Here is a 6,000-nt window from a genome sequence, read left to right as displayed (position 1 = left end):
GTTTTCACAGTGGCTGCGGAGGGCGCAAGAATGCAAGCAGAGACATGCAAGTGACTGTTTTCAAGCCCATGTCTGCATTATGTCTGCTAAAATCCCTTCTGTCAAAGAAAGTCACGTGGCTGGGCCAGACTCATTGCGCAAGAGGGCCCTGCAGGGTTTCATGGGGAAGGCGTGCACACAGGGAAGGGAGAAAAACTGGGGCTCTGAAGGCAATCCATCTAGCACAGCCTCGGCATGTAACAGAGTAACTTTCCAGTTCATAGTTAAGCTGATCCAAGCAACATCTTTGCAAACAGAAAACATCTACCCTTCTCTGCTCTCAGAAAGCCAGAACAGCTGCAGAAAGTCCAGGGAAAACAAAGGCATCTGAGAGGAGGGAGAGCAACCAAGTATTTACTGACAATGCTCTATTCATAATCCACATTTAATTCAAACTCAAAAGGATGCATTGACAATCTGCCAGGCTTTAATATCCCCATCTTTAAGTGGCGTCTCTGCAGCAGTAGAAATATCAAGCTCTCTGTCTCTTTGAAAAGCAAGGGTCTGGGCTCACGAGGCAAACAAAGGGTAATGAAACAGCAAATGGCAAGGTGTCAAGTTGTTGGAAGGTGTCTAGCGGGATGCCACGGGGACGCGGTTTCATTCTGGTCTCATTTAACATCTTCATTAATGATCTGGAAGAGGGAGTAAACAGCACGTTCATTATAATCACAAGTGATGCTAAATTGGGATTTGTTGCCTGCACCAAAAGAAAGGACTCTGAAAGACCAGGCAGAAGATGGATCCAGCTTGGAAGAGGCAAACGGCACCTAAGAACACATCACAGCACATGGCAGGGGAGAGAGCAAGTCATTTGGGTGCAAAAAGGTTAAAAGGCAAGGCAGCTGCCTGAAATCTTTTCTGGAACAACGGAGTGTATTCACACGTAAACCTGAAGGGGGAAAGTTTACACCAAGGAGGTGGCATCAAGAAATTAGAGAGGAGGAGTACAATGTAGAAGAGGAGAGGGGATGGAGACAGTGTAATTTGGATTATGAACTAGGGAGCTTGGGGCGCTGGAAATTTTCCCCTTCGTAGCTTCCTTCTCCCACTGGGGTATTAGCTCCCAAGGGCAGGGATTCGTGTTGATTTGTTTCCTGCTCTATCTCCAGCTCCTGGAATTATGCCTCGGACAGAGAAGTCACTTAATATATATGTGCGTTAATGAATGAATGGATGAGGCATGGAGTGTAACTCCTGCAGAAAGACTCAGAGGCTTTCTCTCTATAAGGTACAAAGCAGTCAAAGACGGGTTTAAAAGAAAAACAAACAAGCAGGGGGATTGGGAGGAAATGAACAAAGTGAGAATCAAAAAAGTTACCAGAGCACTGAGACTCTCTGGGTTTTATCATACAGGGCAAATAGTAGTTGTGGCTGAAAGAGTGGTTTAGGCATCTTCCATTGTTCTAAGTGCTTTGTAGGCATTATCTCATGGAATCATCACCACAAAACTCTAAGGTATGTTCTATCATCAGCCCCGTTATATATATGGAATGATATATAATGATATTACATATATAATTATATGTATCTTATATAGAAAAACTAACTTTTCCAAGGTCCCATAAAAACAGAGGTGGGATTTAAATTGATGCAACCTTATCCCATGTTTTTTTTACTACTAGATTACATTGCCTGCCATGCTGGCTTAAGGGAAAGGGGAGAGGCGGAAGGAGAGGGAGAAAACCAAAAGGGAATCTAAGGAAACAGTCGAAATAGGGCAGGTGACTCTTCCCTCCCTCCCAACAGACAACCAACCTTGGTGTGACATACTCTAAAGACATGGAGCTCTTCTCTCTGTAAGAGTCTCATGGTCTCCTGCCCTCAATATCATTCTAGTATTTAAAGATAAATTTGGAGGGGGATAAAAAAAATACTCCCTGCATTCTAAAATGAGTCCTTTATCTGGTGCTCAATAGAAGGAACCATCTGTAGTTTCTCTTTATTTTCTCCTTTACGCTCCACTTCTCATCTCTCATTTATAAAAGTCTGGACATGTATGCTTTGCATATGTACTCATTATTTTCTATACCTTAGCTTATGTACACCATTCAGGACTTTCTGCACATTACTCTATGTCTTTGTCACTTGTACATATCAAGAGTTGAGGACATAAAACCACAAATACTGTACTTTATAGGTGATTTAAGGGACACTCAAGGGTGATTATTTATAGGAATTGATTTTTGTCCTATACTTTGACCTTAAAATCTCATTGTTCTGGGCTTCTCCTTTGACACCACTGTACATTGCTTAACATTTTTGCTCAGGGTTCTAATTTTTAAATGGCTGTCTTTGTTTTGTCTGATGTTTATGATGCGACTACTTGAGGGTCATACATTTGTCTTCTGTAATCACCAGCATCCTTAGCGGCAGCATGATCTGAGGTGGGACAGAGGGAAGCTAAGGCAGAGACAAAGTGTGACTGGAGAGAGAATCTTCGAAACAGCAAGAAACTAGGTCCAGCCTCCCAGGGACTCAAAGATGCTTTGGTTCCTGAATTTTGTCCTCTGCTTCTAGAAGTTTCTTCCCTAAATGTATGTATGTATTATGCATTTATTTATTTATTTATTCTTTTGGCTGCTCAATTTGAATTTCTGTCCCTTACGACCAAACCACTCCTTAATAATGCAATGACCATCTGTGCTTTGATTCAGGGATTCTAATGCTAATGTTGATTGGAGGGGTCCATTTAGAAGTGTTCTGGGGGGCAATGGGAAACCATCATTCCAGGTAATTCTCACACTGTGCTCATCTAGACAGAGCCAAGAATCAGTTCTAAGTTTGATGCTTAAGGAGTGAAAATATGCCAGGAGAAATCCTTAAGGCTGATTGAAGGTGGTATAAAAAGTTGCTTTCCCCAAATAAAGATGACAACAGAAAAGCATTTTCCAAAGCGTGATTCCTGTTAGACTAGGGCAACCATATAATTTACTCTCCAAACTGGGTACACTTTGGGGAATGAAAGTAGACACCTTAAGGTATTATGGAAGGACAGTAGGTGTAGACAGGACTGATCATCCCAGGTAAAATGTATCAACAAAGGGGGTTTCTTGACCCCAAAGGTCTGAGAAGTCTGCATACTGTATAGTTTCTTCTTGAGAATCACAACACCTATCCTATTAAAAGCTGAGTCCCACCATAAAAAAAAACCCACTAAACATCATCTAAACCAGCATTGCCCAACTGCCTTGATTATGGAAGGTTTATTTTTAATAATACCTTCTACCATCCTAGGGACTTGGTGTTCCATAGAACATACTTCAGACATTGACCTTGAACACGCCTCACTCAGTTACAGTGTAACCTACTACCTAAATCTAGAGGACACCAAAACAAAAATATCTTCCCACCAAACTCTCATTTGCCTGAAATTCCGACCATTATTTCCTCCTTTAAGGACTTTTTAAAGGATATGCACGTTGTAATGGGGTTAGGCATTATGTCATCTGGAAAGAATAACTCATTAGCTGGCTAAACATTAGCGATAATTAGTTTATTTGAACAGCCGCTTACCACCCATAGATTCTGAGTGAGAACATGTCCCCTAGGAATTGTCTTCATGGATGGAATGGGGAAAGGGGTTCTGGATCTGGGCCACTGGTCTGGCCTGTGCAGTATTTTAGTAGAGGGCTCCGTATTAATATTGTTCCCAACTTCTACTCCATCAAAGCTTACTTCTCTTAACCTGCTCCCCCGATCCCTAGTTTTAAAAGATGTTGTCTCCAAAAGTAACTAACATTTATAATATTGTCATTTTCTCCTCTACCCTTTACTTTCCTACTTCTGAAAATGCTCCTTCCCAACTTCATCCATGAGGTTCTTGAAAGGGTTTCTTTGATCTTCCAAAATCCAAGAAGGAGGTCTCTCTGGACCTCCTGACTAGTCTAGGATGAGCCTGTGGGCCAAGCTGGGCCAATCGGAGAGCTCCCTGGGATTGCTGACATTTGGATTAGAATGAGTGAGTCTTGGTCTTGCTTGGGTTACCAAAGCTGTTGGATGTGGACCTGGAAGATGTCACAGCCAGTTTCCAACTACATGGAGGAAGCTAGTCAGGGTTTCTTAACTGCTATAGACATGCTGAGTCAAATAATCCCATGAGTTCCCATCATGGCTCAGTGGTAACAAACCCAACTAGTATCCATGAGGATGTGGGTTCTATCCCTAGCCTTGTTCAGCGGGTTAAGAATCTGGCATTGCCGTGAGCTGTGGTGTAGGCTGGCAGCTGTAGCTCTGATTCGACTCCTAGCTGGGAAACTTTCATATGGCATGGGTGCAGCACTCCCCCCCAAAAAAGGCAAAAGAAATAATACTCCCTTGTTTTTTTTGGGGGGGGGGGCATTCTGTACATTGTAGAATGTTTCGCAGCATCCTTGGCCTCTGCCCACAAGATACCCTCCCCCCAGTGTTGTCAAATGTCCCCTGGGGGGTAAAGTGATTCCGCACCTTTGGTCAAGAACCACTGTTCTAGAAGAGAATGAAGCCCACACTCAGAGAAGAGCACAGGTGAGAGCTGGAGAGAGAGAACGTCCTGACGACATTTAAGGCATTGGTCTCAGCTGTCCCCGAGGTTTGGCACACCCCAGTTCTTCCTGTGGATTGATTTCATGAGCTAATTAATTCCACTTTTTTCCCCCTAAGCTGGCTCAAGTTGAATTTCTCTAGTTGCACACAAGGGTGCTGTGTTCATCTATAATTTCCATTTGGATTTTTGACAAACTGAAAATAGCTCACTTCCTTGCTCTCTTCCTCCTAGTACCCCCACCCTGGAAACCAGATCCATAATTACAGTCAAAGACCCCAAGAGTCAGGATTCCCCTACCCCTCTCCTTGACTGAGAGGGTCTGATGCCTGAATGAGGACAGAGATAGTAAAAGTGAGCCCTAAGCAGGATCTAATATGCATGCAACTAAAAGGGTTCCTTTCTTTTCTCCAGCAAGCAGCAGAACCGGGTTTGGCTAAAGATAACTTTTTAAGGAGATGAGCATTGTGGGGGAAGGGAAAATATTTTTTTCAATAGTGGGAGTAAGCAAAGCAAAAAATAGAAGAGAAAGCTGATGTCTTGGTGTCGTGGGGAGCCTTTCCCTGGGGCTGTTACTGGCCACAGGGAATTTGGCACCAAAGCCAGTGACCATGCCTGCTAAGCCTGAGGAGAGTCTGTGGCCTGTCCCACCAGCTCGGAGCCACACAGACATCACCTTTGGAACCACGAGGTACTGGGCCTCTTCAGTACGACCCCCGAACCTGCCTTTGGACTGAGCTCACTGACCCCTCTCCTCAAGTGTACAGGCCAGTGGAAGGGAGAGCTTCATAGGTCCAGCTCTGGTGCAGAGAGCAGAGTGCCTGCCAAGGGCCAGGAGCTGGTACTCAGGCAGGACACACCAGGGTAACCAGAAGGTTCTTCAAATACTGGAATGTTTCCACATTGCTGGGTAAATTGATGCCATCCTCAGACGGCTGGGCAAACCTTTCCTGGTCCAGTCTCTCCCCTGGAACTTGATGCTTCAGGAACTGAAGGGTTGATGCCACACAGCAGATGGTCGCAGGACCCAGCTTCTGAGCAAGGCTGCTTCTGTTCTGATTGGTCAGTGCTGGTGCCTTCCTGATTGTTACTACCTTAATAGGGAAAACTGAATCCTGGAGGAAAGGGATGGGAGGGTGGCAGATTTCATTAATTTCCAAATTCCACTTTGGAGTTTGCATTGTTGTTTATTCTTTCCAGGTGCATTTATTCTGAAAGCCTCTTGGACTTGCCCTTGAAGTTGAAGCAGCCTTGGATCCTGCTGAAGACAACGCACAGTCCAGCAGGGGAGAGAAGACATGCGCAGTAGGTAGAGAGTGCACAGGTGATGGAGAAGGCGCTCTAGCTGGAAGGCTGCTAGGGACCCAGCTGATGATACATCATTTCCCCTGGAGGTTGTGCTGGCTTTTTGCAGTTTCCTGGAATTTGGGACGATTGGC

At 44.4% G+C, this 6,000-nt stretch overlaps 1 long non-coding RNA gene across 1 annotated transcript in view; it reads right to left on the bottom strand.

Annotated features, from left to right (window-relative positions):
- Window positions 1-408: 408 nt before the first annotated feature.
- LOC146400348 (uncharacterized) overlaps window positions 409-6,000 on the bottom strand; it is a 56,336-nt gene continuing 50,744 nt past the window's right edge. The window contains exon 4 of the long non-coding RNA XR_014812260.1: window positions 409-674. This is a non-coding gene — a long non-coding RNA (uncharacterized LOC146400348). The remainder of the gene's footprint in view (window positions 675-6,000) is intronic.

This window comes from Sus scrofa, chromosome 8 (genome assembly GCF_054392235.1).
Source record: "Sus scrofa isolate SSC_HxYL_T2T_F1_AM1 chromosome 8, Sscrofa_HxYL_maternal_Yorkshire_Landrace_v2.0, whole genome shotgun sequence".
In the NCBI taxonomy this organism is placed as follows: domain Eukaryota; kingdom Metazoa; phylum Chordata; class Mammalia; order Artiodactyla; family Suidae; genus Sus; species Sus scrofa.
The sequence above is the reverse complement of the archived record's forward strand: the minus strand, read 5'-3'. Positions and strand labels throughout refer to the sequence as shown.